This window comes from Bufo bufo, chromosome 3 (genome assembly GCF_905171765.1).
Source record: "Bufo bufo chromosome 3, aBufBuf1.1, whole genome shotgun sequence".
NCBI classification, from domain to species: Eukaryota; Metazoa; Chordata; class Amphibia; order Anura; family Bufonidae; genus Bufo; species Bufo bufo.
Window position 1 is genome coordinate 218778313 of NC_053391.1, and position 15836 is coordinate 218794148.

Consider the following 15836-nt stretch of genomic DNA (forward strand, 5'->3'; position numbering starts at 1 on the left):
CTCTACTCGTATTAAAAACTATACAACAAACAGAGGTAGTTGAATCCCTTAAAGCTATTGTCCAGTCAGGAGTTACACAACCATAGGAGAATATTACCTGCTATTTAGTCTCTTCATACTAAGGCTGCAGTAAACAAATATTTTAGTAATAGAGTATTCTATTGATTATTTTTACGATTAATCAAGTAATCTAATAAGAAAAACCCTTCTTAAAATAAGGTATTTTATAAAAACAATATTTTTATTTCTTACAGTGGTATAGCACATGATTGCACACACTGCAATATACATTCTAGTATTCGGTATATGGTATCAGGAATGGTACGGTGCTCCAACTGAAATTGATGCACCCAAATCAATACAATCAGGAGGTTACAGAAATAGAGAAATCTAAATAAAATGTATTGTACGTATCTAAAACTATGCGATAATACGAGATATCAAAACAAATAACATAGAACGGATAAAACAATGGATAGATGATATACTGATGGTTAAATAGAAATGTCCAATACCGCAACTGAAAAAATTATTTTGGCATTCACACGTGGCTACATACACCACGCCTGTAGATTTGCAGTTAATAAAAGATCTTATATTATTACTGCGTTTGGTCACCGAACTGCCTTTCTGATGGCTTTGCATGCAAGGCAATTACCACATTTGAATGTGCCACAAGGCTTTTTAGGAAGCCAGCACTCTCCAATAGGGGTTTTAAAAGTACTGTGGACCAATTTGTCCCTCAGGTTGCCCCCTCTCCGGTAGGTGATCGCAGGGTACTCACCCACATCAGGGTCCGATTTTAAAATTGCCCAGTGGTCCTGAAGGATCTTTCGTAATTCTCTATGCGGGATATCACATGTCCCAATAATCCTCACCTTTTCATCCCCATCATCTAGATTTTTAGGGTGTAGCAGTTCATCCCTATTGCAATTTGCCGCATGATGATATGCTTCCTTGAGGGGAGATGGCGGATAGCCTCTTTATGTAAACCTCCTTTGGTGGTCATCCGCCGCCATCTTAAAGTCAGTCCATTCCGAGCAATTCCATCGGGAATCCCCCGTTTCAGGGGGAGTGGATGACCACTCTCCCATTGCAGTAGGGAGTTGGTGGCTGTTGATTTGCAAAACATCCTATTAACTATTTTTTGGGATTGACTGATGCTGATGGAGAGGTCTAAAAATGTGAGAAGGGTGTCACTGATCGCATAAGTGAAATACAACCCCAAATCATTCACATTCAGCACGGAATCAAATCTTTCAAATTCATAAAACAATGGACGAGGTCCATCGAATCCATTCTTTCGCCAAACACTATCTCCTTTTCCCACCAGCCCAGGTATAGGTTTGCATAAGTCTGGGCAATGGGCTCCCCATTGCCACCCCCCTGAGCTAGTGGTAGATATCCCGATCAAAAGGAGAATATATGTTGTGTCTTAGGCCTCATGCACACGACCGTTTTTTTTTGCGGTCCGCAAAAACGGGTTCCGTTTTTCCGTGATCCGTGACCGTTGTGAATCTTAGGTAGGCTATAAAAAGATGGTAGTACTGGGTATTGTGGTAACAAATGCCTGCTCAGTCTTAGGGTACTTTCACACTAGCTCTATTCTTTTCCGGCATAGAGTTCCGTCCTAGGGGCTCAATACCGGAAAAGAACTGGTATATCCTAATGCATTCTGAATGGAGAGTAATCAGTTCAGTCTTTTTGACTTTTCAGGACAGAGATAATACCGCAGCATGCTGCAGTTTATCTCCGTCCAAAATTCCAGAACACTTGCCGGAATGCCGGATCTGTCATTTTTTCCCCCATTAAAATGCATTAATGCGGGATCTGGCCCGAGTGTTCTGGCAAAATGGATCAGACATTTTAAATAAATGCTGGATCCGCTTTTCCAGATGACATCGGAGAGACGGATCCGGCATGTCAATGCCTTTGTCAGACGGATCAGGATCCTGATCCGTCTGACAAATGCCATCAGTTTGCATGAGTTTTGACGGATCCGGCAGGCAGTTCCGGCGAAGAACTGCATGCCGGAATCCACGGCCGCAAGTGTGTGAAAGTAACTTACTAATCGGTTGCTGTTGTCTCGCCCTCTCCAAAATTTGTGCCAACCCTTTTCTAAGAATGCCAGTGGGATTACTGCCCAATTCTCTGTAACATGTCCTATCATGCAGAATACGTTTGCACATTCCAACATATATCTTATTCTCGAGGACCACTGTTTCCCCCTTTGTTTGAGGGTTTGATAACTATAGTTTGATCTTTTTGTAGGGCATTTAGGGCCTCTTGTTCATTTGGGGTCAGATTTGATGTTTTGAAACCTCTCAGTGATCACTGTAAGGAACACATCTAAAAGTGTCATAACTCAGGAATGGAGCCTCAGATCTACAAAAGAAAATCAGCGTTTTAATCAGGTGAACCCAAGTTTGATGGGGAGGTTGCTGCCTTCCCTTTAGAGGAGTTCTCACGAATCAACAGGATAACTGATAAATATCGGATCACAGGGGGTCCAAAGAATGAGAGGTCCCCAAGGCCCCTCTCTGAATGGAGATTTAGTCCACTTGTCCAAGTCCATCCCATAGAAGTGAATAGGAGTGTATCAGCATGCGCACTACCACTCCATTCAGAGAAGGCCCTAGAGACCCAGGTCAATAAAAAAACTATACATTTTCAGATTTTCATAGAAAACTAGCAGTGTTTGTCAAGTTTAAGTGTTAAAAAAAGTTATGACCTTGAAAATTGAAGTAACAGAACCATAAATTGTATTATCCTCTACCCCAGGTCACTGACATTAGTCACTTCTTAAGTTTTCATCCTTTTCAATATTTTTTTTATGTTTTTTAGCCCCTCTATTGCTCTTAGGCCATGATTTTTGCTACTAAACATAAATCCGTTTTGGTTTTTTTTTTTTTTTTTTTTCATTCAGCAACTGTAGAGACGGAATAAAGGAAAAGGTTCACGTCATGGAAAATGTAAAGTGACATATTAAAATTAAATGTTCAAGTAGGACTAGCAGAATAAACCCCCACGCAGTGTTCGGCATGATTAATGCATGGTTAATAATTTAATGGAATTGAAAACAGGAACGGCTGACATATGAGCAAAGACAAAATCTGGTCATTTCACAACTTAGAGAGTCAAAGAAATTGTCAGCAGCAGCGCAAAAAGTTATGTCTGACAAGATAATTTGTGTGTAAAAAAAACCTAAAATAAAGCCTTTAATCAAGTCTTTTAAAACGCACCGACCATTACAGGGAAAAAAGGAGAGAAAAAAAAACAGCCACTTAAAACCCAGCAGTTTTCTGCAAGCGCCTGGTGACTGCCCTCTACTGCTCTAATCAGTAAGTGCAGTTTAAGTTTCCAGCGTACGTTTCTTCCACTCCCTAAATAAAGATGGGGATTACCGTAAATTTAAATAACTTGTTTGTTTGTAAGCTTGTTTGGGCAGGGCAAAGTAATTCTTTTGTGTTAAACTTCACTACATGTATGAACGCATCCGATATCCTGCAAAATCTTGGTTCATAAAACAAGATCCCGAAACAAGTGAGAACTACCCTACCATAGGCCAGCAAGCAAGCAATACTGCAAGCAATAAAATAATTAACTGTTGTAAGGGTATTTTACACAATTACTCATTTGTTCTGTCCCTTTATATCGCCTTCTATATTCTGAGTGGTTACCTCAGAGACATGTGTGCGGCACATAAACCTGGGCAGAAACCTCAATTTGCACTCCATCGAGGAACTTCATCCAGGTAGGATGTATTGATTTGAAACACTAAGGCCCCTTGCAAATGAGCGTTGCTCCCGCAGCGAGTCCACATCGCAGCACCCGGCCTGACCACCCATCGCTGCCGGGAGTCACATAGCATTATATTGATTTATGATGCTATGTAACCCTTACAGTTCTGGAATGTACTGGATAACACTGGCATAATGCTGCCAGTGTTATCCAGTACATTCCAGAACTGTAAGGGCTGTTTCACACGAGCGGATGCCGTGCGTGACATCCGCTCCGTGAAGGACAGCCAAGACCCGATGCAGACTGCAGAAGCACGGAGCATTAACATGACTGATAATGCTCCGTGCCTCTCTGTGATCTCTTTACTACGAAATCACAGTGAGATAAAGTTGTCATTGTGATTTCGTAGTAAAGAGATCACAGAGAGGCAGGGAGCATTATCAATCATGGTAATGCTCCGTGCTTCTGCAGTCTGCATCGGGTCTTGGCTGTCATTCACGGAGCGGATGTCACGCACGGCATCCGCTCGTGTGAAACAGCCCTAAGGGTTACATAGCATCATAAATCAATGTAATGCTATGTGACTCCCAGCAGCGATGGGAGGTCAGGCCGGGTGCTGCGATGTGGACTCGCTGCGGGAGGAACGCTCGTCTGCAAGGGGCCTAAGGGCTCTTTCACACGAGCGGATGCCGTGCGGGTAATCTGCTGCGTGAAGAAGAGTCAAGCCCCGCTCCGGACAGCAGAGACACAGGGCATTAACATGATTGATAATGCTCTTTGCCTTTCTCTGATCTTTATACTACAAAATCACGGGGAAAACTTTATCTCACTGTGATTTTGTAGTAAAAAGATCAGAGAAAGGCAAAGAGCATTATGAATCATGTTAATGCCCTGCGTCTCTGCTGTCCGGAACGGGGCTTGGCTCTCCTTCACGCAGCAGATTACCCGCACGGCATCTGCTTGTGTGAAAGAGCCCCATCTGTATTTCTTGTACCACCATGAGACACCCCCCCCATATTGTATTGGGCAGGCCAAGGTGTATTTGATTTAAATCAAACTGATTTAAATAACGATTTAAATCACAAATTTAAATCACTAGTCAGTAAGGCTTGATTTAAATCATCGTTTTCTACATAAAGACTAATTCTTGCTGGTATAGCTTACAATCTGAAAGAAGATGAAGATTTTTAGAATAACAACTTTTCATATTAGTTTGACTAGGTTGATTCTGCATTCATAGGTTTGTAGAAGTTAGGATTAAGGTATTTCTCTCAACTCTGTTCATGTTATAACATTTTGGCTGTGAAGAGGCATGTGATCTCTGCTGAGTCAAATTCCGTTTTGAGAACTACAAAAGTAAACCAAGCATCTGTGATAATATCTTGTAGGCAGAGAAACTGCCCAATAATCTTACAAAAACCTCTGGAAGAGCATGTCATTGTGAATGGACAAAGGGGGAAACTAAGGCCTCTTTCACACGGGCGTTGCAGGAACACCCGCGATCTTTCCGCGCGAGTGCAAAATATTGTAATGCGTTTTTGCACTCGCGTGAGAAAAATCGCGCATGTTTGGTACCCAAACCTGAACTTCTTCACAGAAGTTCGGGCTTGGGATCGGTGTTCTGTAGATTGTATTATTTTCCCTTATAACATGGTTATAAGGGAAAATAATAGCATTCTGAATACAGAATGCATAGTAAAACAGCGCTGGAGGGGTTAAAAAATAAATAAAATAATTTAACTCACCTTAGTCCACTTAATCGCGGCCCGGCATCTCCTTCTGTCTCCTTTGTTGAATAGGACCTGTGGTGAGCATTAACTACAGGAACAGGACCTTTGATGACGTCACTCCGGTCATCACATGGTACGTCACCATGGTAAAAGATCATGTGACGTACCATGTGATGACCGGAGTGACGTCATCAAAGGTACAGTTCCTGTAATTAATGCTCACCACAGGTCCTATTCAACAAAGGAGACAGAAGGAGATGCCGGGCCGCGATCAAGTGGATTAAGGCGAGTTAAATTATTATTATTTTTTTAACCCCTCCAGTGCTGTTTTACTATGCATTCTGTATTCAGAATGCTATTATTTTCCCTTATAACCATGTTATAAAGGGAAAATAATACAATCTGTATAATACAATCTGTATATCCATCCCGATAGTCTCCTAGCAACCGTGCGTGAAAATCGCACCGCTTCCGCACTTGCTTGCGGATGCTTGCGATTTTCACGCAACCCCATTCACTTCTATGGGGCCTGCGTTGCGTGAAAAACGCTGAATATAGAGCATGCTGCGATTTTCACGCAACGCACAAGTGATGCGTGAAAATCACCGCTCATGTGAACAGCCCCATAGAAATGAATGGGTCGGTATTCAGTGCGGGTGCAATGCGTTCACCTCACGCATCGCATCCGCGCGGAATACTCACCCGTGTGAAAGGGGCCTAACTCTCCTTAGGGAGAGAGCACCTTAATCAGTGTGAGGAGACTTTAAGGCCATACATGCTCCTCTGGAATTCTGGGAGGGAAGAAATGCAAATGAGCTCTTAACAAGCTTTGCCTCTAATGCCACTAGATGTAAGGCAGCTATCCTATAAGTCTATATTCAGCTCTTAAAATAAGCCTTGAGACATGACTCTGATATTAAATAAGCCAGCACCTCATCTGCAGACAGCTGTTTCGACACAGGCCTCCTACCCAGTTAAGCCAGTACTCTCTGCTCTGCACTGATGAGGGGCAATCACCCCGAAACAGCTGTCTGCAGATGAGGTGCTGGCTTATTTAATATCAGAGTCATGTCTCAAGGCTTATTTTAAGAGCTGAATATAGACTTATAGGATAGCTGCCTTACATCTAGTGGCATTAGAGGCAAAGCTTGTTAAGAGCTCATTTGCATTTCTTCCCTCCCATTGTGAATGGATTAATGGAATTTATTTACAAAAAAAATTAAACATATATAGCCTTATTCTACATAATAAAAAAACTAATCTTTATTTCATGATGGAATAACCTTTGGATAGTAATATTTTCCTCAAAAAGCATTTTATATGGAAAAAAAAATCCAATTTAAATTTTAAAAAAAATCAGATTTTTTTTTTTTTTTTTTAAATCATTGATTTTTATCCACTCTGGGGCAGGCCATTTCATTGATCATTTATTCTGTATGTGATTTGTCTGTTTTACCTTAGATTTAATCACACTTAGCCCTCTTGCACACGAACATGCGGGCCGCAATGCACGAACACCAACCGTGGGGCAGCCGCAGCGGATGGCGGACCCATTCACTTAATTGGGTCCACGATCCGCCCATTCCGCGGAAAAAAAAAAAATAAAAATAAATATCGGACATGTTCTATCTTTATGCGGAACGGAAGTACGGGCCGAACCCCCGGAAGCACTCCGTAGTGCTTCCGTAAGGTTCCGTGCTTCCGTTCCGCATCTCAGGATTTGCAGACCCATTCAAGCGAATGGGTCCGCATCAGTGATGCGGAATGCCCACGGATCGGCGCCTGTGTATTGCGGATCCGCAAATGCAGTCCGCAATACGGCCACGGAGCGCACACGTTCGTGTGAAAGAGGCCTTAGTAAATATATTTATTCATTTAGCCTGCGTAAGCTTATGTATTCTCAAATCTTTTCATTCACGTGATAAAACACACTGGGGAAGGCAATTAAAACAAAAAAGGGAGTTTCAATGGTTAGAGCCAAAATAACTTGCAACGGCCATCAGAAATTTATTTTGGAATTAATTTAAAAAACAGAGATCGCCTTGACGTACGGCAGACGGCTCAAATGGTTTTGTACAAAATGCATTGGCCAAGCATCTCACTTTATAAATAAGCGTAGCATTAGTACTATAATTTTTTGCATTATTGTACTTCATCTGATTTGCAGGGTGCTGCTGCATTGTTATATATATATATAAATAAATAAATAATAAAAAACACATACATACACACTTTTAAAACACTATTAGGGCTCGTTCACACGAACGTGTAATGCCCGTTGCCGTATTGAGGACTGCATTTGCGGATCCGCAATACACAGGCACCGTTCAATGGCCATTCCGCATCACCAATGCGGACCCATTCAGTTCAAGGGGTTCGCAAATCCGGAACGGAAGAACAGACCGGAACACTACGGAGTGCTTTCTGGGGTTCTGCTCCGTGCTTCCGCACCGCAAAAAGATAGAACTTGCTCTATCTTTTTTGCTGAACGGAAGGATCGCTGACCCATTCAAGTGAATGGGTCTGCGATCTCCATGTGCCTGCCCCACGGACGGTGCCCGTGCATTGCGAACCGCAGTACGGGTTTCGCATGTTCATGTGAACGAGCCCTTAAAGGGGTTTTATCATCTCAGACAATGGGGGCATATCGCTAGGATATGCCCCCATTGTCTGATAGATGCGGGTCCCACTTCTGGGACCCGTACCTACAATGACAACGGAGGGCGCACTGCGCATGCGCAGGCGCCCTCCATTTATTTCTATTGGGCCGCGGAAAATAGCCAAGCGCTGGCTCAGCTATTTCCGTCTGCCCCATAGAAATAAATGGTAGCAGGGGCCGAGCGTGTGCAGTGCGCTCCCATTAACTTCTATGGGAGCAGCTGGGATTAGCGCTTGGTGGTGGACGGACCCCGAGAAATCTGGGGTCCTCCAGCCACAGTTCTCCTGCACCTATCAGACAATGGGGGCATATCCTAGTGATATGCCCTCATTGTATGTGATGGGAATACCCCCTTTATATATGCCCCATTAGATGTGGGTCCCACCTCTCTCCAGAATCGGGTCCCCAAAGCGCAGACACCCTCAATCTACTTCTAAGGGAGTGCTAAAAATAGCAGAGCTCCGGCTCAACCATTTCTGGAACTCCCATAGAGGTGGCTGCGCTTGCGCAGTGTGTTCTCCATTCACTTCTATGGACGTTCTAGAAATAGCCGAGCACACTCGCTCAGCTCTTTTAAGAGCTCCCATAGAAATGAATGGAGCGCACGCCACCATGAGCAGCGCGCTCTCCTTTACTTTAGAGGCCACATTCTAGAGATAGACGCAGGTCATAGAAGTGGGAGCCGCACCTATCTAAGACAGGCGGCATAGAGAACTAGTGATGGGCCAACCCCTTTAAATCAGCTCAGAATATATGCACACAGAATATATGCACACAGGAATATATGCACACTAGGAAGAAACTTCTGCTTCGAAAAGAGGAATCAGAATAGAAAATATTACACGCACATTCCAAACAGCTACATTTTCCAGGGATGCGAATGTTCCTACAATCCATTCTAACCACACGTGATAGGCCACAGAGCTCATGTCCTGCTGCCCAGAATACCATTTAGAAATTTAACACTCGTGGTTTTCAGAGGTATTATTCTCCTTTATCCACAGATTAATCTGAACAGAAAAATTACATCTACGAATGCAGTTTTTCATTATTTCAGTCAAAACATTGCATAGAAATAGAAGTCGGCCTCTTGATCTGCTGATTACTAACCTATGGGGATCGGCGAGTATCACCGGAGGAAGCCTCATCTGCCTTAGTATGGGCGGAGGTCATCCTGATGAAGCAATCCCTTTCATGAATGCTATGAAATAGTAGGCTTTATGTAATTATAACACCTCCATTTGAAGTCAGTGAATGGAAACAGTTCCGATCATGACGATCAAATTGGCGTGCGACTTGTTAAAGCGGTTATCGGGGCTCTACCAGAAAGAAATACGTTGTGAATTTGAGCACATGACGGAAAATGGAACAAGTGACCGGCCACCTATAGTTGCAGTGTATGCAATAGCGCCCGGCAGTTCAAACATCTGTCAGTTACTAGGCGGAAGGCATTTTCTCTATGCAAGGAGGATGTGCAACCACAAGTTCACAAGAGATATAGGTCAACTTGACCACAGGTACGAGAAGAGAAGATTAGGATTCAGCCTGGAACAATAGTGCACCTTAAAATAGTTCCAGCTAAAACAAGAAAAACAGAAAGACACCTAAATTAGGCGATTTCTGGCAGATTGCAGCACAAAGGTCCTTTGTGCCACAACCTGCAACTTCTCCCCGCTCACGCCAGGTATAAAAAAAAAAGTGGGTATGGGGTGGGCGGGTAAGAGGAGGGGGTTGGCAGGCCAGTCTTATTTACCATTTTCTACACTTTTAGGATAGAAAATGGTCTAAATGTAAGACCAGGAAGCTATCTTACATTTAGAACTGACGGGGGATTTGCCGAAGTTATGTAGAGGCCGACACCGGTCATAACTCAGAGGGATCTGTCGCCAGGTATGGGGCTTATTAAGACTAGCGTCTAAAACGCTGGTCTTAATAAATTTGCCCCAATGAACTTCTCATACAGATTTCTCCATATAAGGGCTCATGCACACGACCGTTGTTGTTTTGAGGTCCGTTTTTCACAGATCCGTTCTATATCTGAGGGTTTTTTTTTTCCTCCGATTTAAGTCCTCTTCCGTTCCGTTATGCCACAAAACATATCCGTATGGTTTCCATATGTGATACGTTTTTTGCGGATCGGAAACGGAAACAGTAACTTATTAATCAAACACATGAGCGATATGGGCTGGGCATAGCATTTCTACAGTATGGATCCGCAAAATACGGAGGACATACGGATGTGTTCCGTATTTTTTTTACGAACCCACTGACTTGAATGGGGCCTCGGACCATGATTTTGCAAACAATAATAGGACATACACTACTTTTTTGCGGAACAGAAATACGGAAACGGAATGCATACGGAGCACCTTCCGTTGTTTTTGCAGACCTATTGAAGTGAATGGTTCCGCATACAGTCCGCAAATAAAACGGAACGGAAGCGGAAAGAAAATACGTTCGTGTGCATGAGCCCAAACACAGACTACTCAAGCACATGTCTGACCATGGTTTCTGAGAGATAAAAGTCCATGGTCACAGTCTTAATATAAGAAGAAAAAACAAAACAAAAACACACACATTAGGCCTCCTGCACACAAACGTGTGCTGCCAGTTTCCGTATTGCGGACCCGCAATACAAGGGCGCCGTTCTATGGGCATTCTGTATCACGGATCCATTCACTTCAATGGGTCCGCAAATCCGGAGATGTGGAATGGTGCGGAACAGAAGCAAGTAACAAAACCTTACAGAAGCACTACGGAGTGCTTCCGTGGGGTTTTGTCCCGTACTTCCGTTACGCAAAAAGATAGGACATGGCGGAACGGGCAGATCGCAGACCCATTAAAGTGAATGGGTCCGCGATACGCTGCAGCTGCCCCACGGTCGGTGTTTATGCATTGCAGGCCGCAGCACGGCTGCGGGGTGCACACCTTCGTGTGCAGGAGGCCTTAGGATCATCCTCTGGGGCACAAGGTGTTGTGAAGGTGAACAGATATGTACACTCTTGTATTTGGAATTAAAGGGGCGGTGCAGGATTAAGTAAACATGACCGCTTTTGACCAAAAACAGTGCTCTAGAAGTAGTGTGAGGTACTGCAGCTCAGCCGCACTAACTTCAATGGAGGCAAGCTCCGGTGGCCTTGCAACAGTCGCCAACTTTTTATTGTTCTACAACCAGAAAAAAATAATAATAATCCACTTTTGACACACAAATGAACTCTGTCTCCAATGAACAACAACAAGGAGTGACACACGAGAGGGCCACCAGCACAGGATACAGGGATATGCACGTGGTCAAAGGAGTCTCCTTACAGCAAGAACTAAGATCGGCAGCTCAAACATCCCTGTCATGTATGAGCGGACGTGGAAGGAATTCATCACCTCAGTGCTGATGTAACACCATGGGAGGAGGCAGGTCTGTCACCAGCCACCTAGAACTGTGTTGTGGAACCACTGAGGTAATCAACCAGGGGAATGATGGGAATGGGTTGTCCTATACGCCAACATTTGGAAACATGAAATGTTCGTTGAGCCTTTACATAACTCCTATCTAACAAATGATTTGTTTTATTTAGTGGCACAGGGTACAAACATTAAAGGGGTATTCTGGTTGTTAAAAGTTATCCCCAATCCACAGGATAGGAGATAAATTAGATCTGAGGAAGGGCCCACCTATCACAAGAACGAGCATCCTGAAATGAAGAGCGGCCGGGTGGGTATGCAAACGAATGCTTCATTCGTTTCTAATGTAGTTCCGGAAACAGCCAAGTGCTGTAGTCAGCCGTCTCCGGAACTTCTCCAGAGGTGGAGTGGCAGTGAGCATGCTCGACCTGCCAGTATGGTCATTAAGGGGTGCTCCGAGGTGTATGGGACATTTGTTCTTGTGATCATGGGGGTCCCAGCAGTTGGATCCCCACTAATCTAATAGTTATCCCCTATTCTGTGGATAGGGGGTAACTTTATGTAACCGGAATACTCCTTTAACCCCGTAAGGACTCAGCCCTATTTCACCTTAAGGACTTGGCCATTGTTTTGAATATCTGACCAGTGTCACTTTGTGTGAATAACTTTAAAAAGCCTTTACTTACCCAGGCCGTTCTGAGATAGTTTTTTCGTCACATATTGTACTTCATGACACTGCTAAAATTAGGTCAAAAAAGTAAATTTTTTTGCATAAAAAAAAAAAATACCAAATTTAGCAAACATTTGGAAAAATTAGCAAAATTTCAAAGTTTCAGTTTCTCTACTTTTGTAATACATAGTAATACCCCCAAAAATCGTGATGACTTTACATTCCCCATATGTCTACTTCATGTTTGTTACATTTTGGGAATGCCATTTTATTTTTTGGGGATGTTACATAGCTTAGAAGCAAATTTAGAAATTTTTCAGAAATTTTCCCAAATCCCACTTTTTATGGACCAGTCCAGGTCTGAAGTCACTTTGTGAGGCTTACGTAATAGAAACCACCCAAAAATGACCCCATTTTAGAAACTACACCCCTCAAGGTATTCAAAACTGATTTTACAAACTTTGTTAACCCTTTAGGTCTTCCACAAGAGTTCATGGCAAATAGACATAAAATTTAAGAATTTTGATATTTTGGAAAATTTTCCAAGAACAAAGCAAGGGTTAACTGCCAAACAAAACTCAATATGGGTTGCCCTGATTCTGTAGTTTGCAGAAACACCCCATATGTGGTCCTAAACTATTGTTTGGCCAAACGGGAGGACATAGAAGGAGGGGGACGCCCTATGGTTTTTGCAAAGCAGATTTTGCAGGACTGGTTTTATTTATACCATGTCCCATTTCAAGCCCCCCGTTGCACCCCTAGAATAGAAATTCCAAAAAAGTGACTCCATCTAAGAAAGTACACCCCTCAAGGTATTCAAAACTGGGTTTACAAACTTTATCTCTTTAGGTGTTCCACAAGAGTTAATGGCAGATGGTGAAACAATTTTGGAATTTAAATTTTTTGGAAAATTTTCTATTTTAACCTTTACTTTATTACTGGAAAAAATGGGTTAACAGCCAAACAAAACTCAATATGGGTTGCCCTGATTCTGTAGTTTTCAGAAACACCCCATATGTGGTCGCTACTATTTGGCTAAGGCCTCATGCACACGACCGTTGTGTGCATCCGCGGCCGTTGTTCCGTTTTCAGTTTTTTTTCGTGGACCTATTGACTTTCAATGGGTCCGTGGAAAAAAAAAAAAAAAAAAAAAATCGGAAAATGCACCGTTTGGCTTCCGCGTCCGTGATCCGTTTTTCCAGTCCGTGAAAAAAATATGACCTGTCCTATTTTTTTCACAGGCAACGGTTCACGGACCCATTCAAGTTAATGGGTCCGTGAAAAATCACGGATGCACACAAGATAGTCATCCGTGTCCGTGATCCGTGTCCGTTTTTCCTATCATTTTCAATGCAAACTTGACTTAGTGTTTTTTTTCACTTTTCATGTCCGTGGATCCTCCAAAAATCAAGGAAGACCCACGGAAGAAAAAAACGGTCACAGATCACGGAACAACGGAAATCCGTTTTGCGGACCGCAAAAAAAAATAAAAAACGGTCGTGTGCATGAGGCCTAAACGGCAGGACATAGAAGAAGGGGAACGCCATATGGTTTTTGGAAGGCAGATTTTGCTGTACTGGTTTATTTACACCATGTACCCTTTCAATCCCCCATGTGGCACCCCTAGAGTAGAAACTCCATAAAAGTGACCCCATCTAGGAAACTAAGGGAAAAGGTGGTTGTTGTTTTGGGACTATTTTAGGGTAAATATGATTTTTGGTTGCTCTATATTACACTTTTTTGAGGCAAGGTAACAAAAAATTTTAATTCTAAAATTGTTTCTACATTCGCCATTAAGTTTTGTGGAACACCTAAAGGGTTAACAAAGTTTGTAAAGTAACTTTTGAATACCTTGAGGGGTGTAGTTTCTTAGATGGGGTCACTTTTTTGGAGTTTCTAGTCTAGGCTACATCAGGGGGGATTCGAATGGGACATGGTGTAAATAAACCAGTCCATCAAAATCTGCCTTCCAGAATCCATATGGCGTTCCCTTCGTTCTATGCCCTGCCGTGTGGCTATATAGCCATTTACGACCACATATGGGGTGTTTCTGCAAACTACAGAATCAGGGCAATAAATATTTAGTTTTGTTTGGCTGTTAACCCTTGCTTTATTACCGGAAAAAAAAAGGATTCAAATGGAAATTTTGCCCCAAAAATTGTTGTTTTGGCACAGTTTTTATTTTATATTTTTAACGCTGTTCATCCGAGGGGTTTGGTCAAATGTTATTTTTATAGGGCAGATTCTTAGGGACGTGGCGATACCCAATATGTCTACATTTATTTTGATTTTACACTTATTTTAGGAACAAAAACATTTTAGTATCTCCATAGCCTGGGAGCTATAGGTTATTTTTTTTTTTTGTTGGGCAACTATCTAATGTAGGGGCTCATTTTTTTGCAGGATGAGATGGCGGTTTGATTAGCACTATTTGGGAGTGCATATGACTTTTTAATTGCTTGTTATTACACTTTTTGGGATCCAAGGTGAATGGCTTTTTTTGACATAGTTTTTATTTGATTTTTCTGACGGCGTTTATCGAGGGGCTAGTTTATGGGGTATTTTTATAGAGAAGATTTTTTACGGAAGCAGCGATGCCCAATATGTGTGGCTCTCAGACTTTGGAGACACTGAGCAGGCATCCTCAAACTGCGGCCCTCCAGATGTTGTAAAACTACAATTCCCACCATGCCCTGCTGATAGCTGTAGGTTGTCTGGGCATGCTGGGAGTTATAGTTTTACAACATCTGGAGGGCCGCAGTTTGAGGATGCCTGCACTAAAACTAATATTTTTTGGGGAAAAAATTTGTTTCCGTGTCTCCAAAGTCTGAGAGCCATAGTTTATGTTCTCTAGGGGACTGTTGGGGATTATAAAAATGTAGTACTCCATGGAAGTGTGATACTCCCTGAAGCAATCGATAACGCAGAGGCCCGGATGATCGGGGCACGTGTCGCACTGAGTGGTGGTGTCCTTCCGTATCCCCCTCTTGTGACACACTCTGCATCTTTTTTGGGTTCGTCCCTTCTTTCCAGTATGGGGGGACCACACCTGGAAAATGTTGGCCATGGACGATCCGGGCGCCTCCAATTCCCGAGGTACTCCAGCCTGCTCTTTCCCAGTCTGAAAAAATCAGGTCCTTGAGGACTGCCTCATAGAATTGGAGGAATGTTCCTGTGCTGCCAGCGCTTCGGGATAGTCCAAAAAGCGTTGTACAAGGCAACCTGTACCAAGTAGAAAGCAACTTTTTTGTACCATGCCCGGGTTTTGCGCATGGCATTATATGGCTTGAGGACTTGATCAGAGAGATCAACTCCTCCCATATACCGATTGTAGTCGACGATACAATCGGGCTTGAAGACCGTTGCTGCGGTACCTCGCACAGGGACAGGGGTGATGCTGTTACCGTGGATTGTGGACAGTATAAAGACATCCCTCTTGTCCTTATACCTGACCAGCAACAGGTTTCCACTGGTAAGGGCACAAGTCTCACCCCTGGGGATAGGTACCTGGAGGGGGTGGGCTGATTTTTCCGCACTGTGCCACAAGCGAACGTGGATCTGGTGGCAAACGACCTGAACAAGGGAATGCTAGTATAAAAGTTATCCACGTACAAGTGGTAACCCTTATCTAGCAGTG

At 43.1% G+C, this 15836-nt stretch overlaps 1 protein-coding gene across 1 annotated transcript in view; it reads right to left on the bottom strand.

Moving 5' to 3' along the window:
* MAPKAPK2 (MAPK activated protein kinase 2) overlaps window positions 1-15836 on the bottom strand; it is a 79222-nt gene that overhangs the window by 28727 nt on the left and 34659 nt on the right. The gene's annotated exons all lie outside the window — the stretch shown is intronic.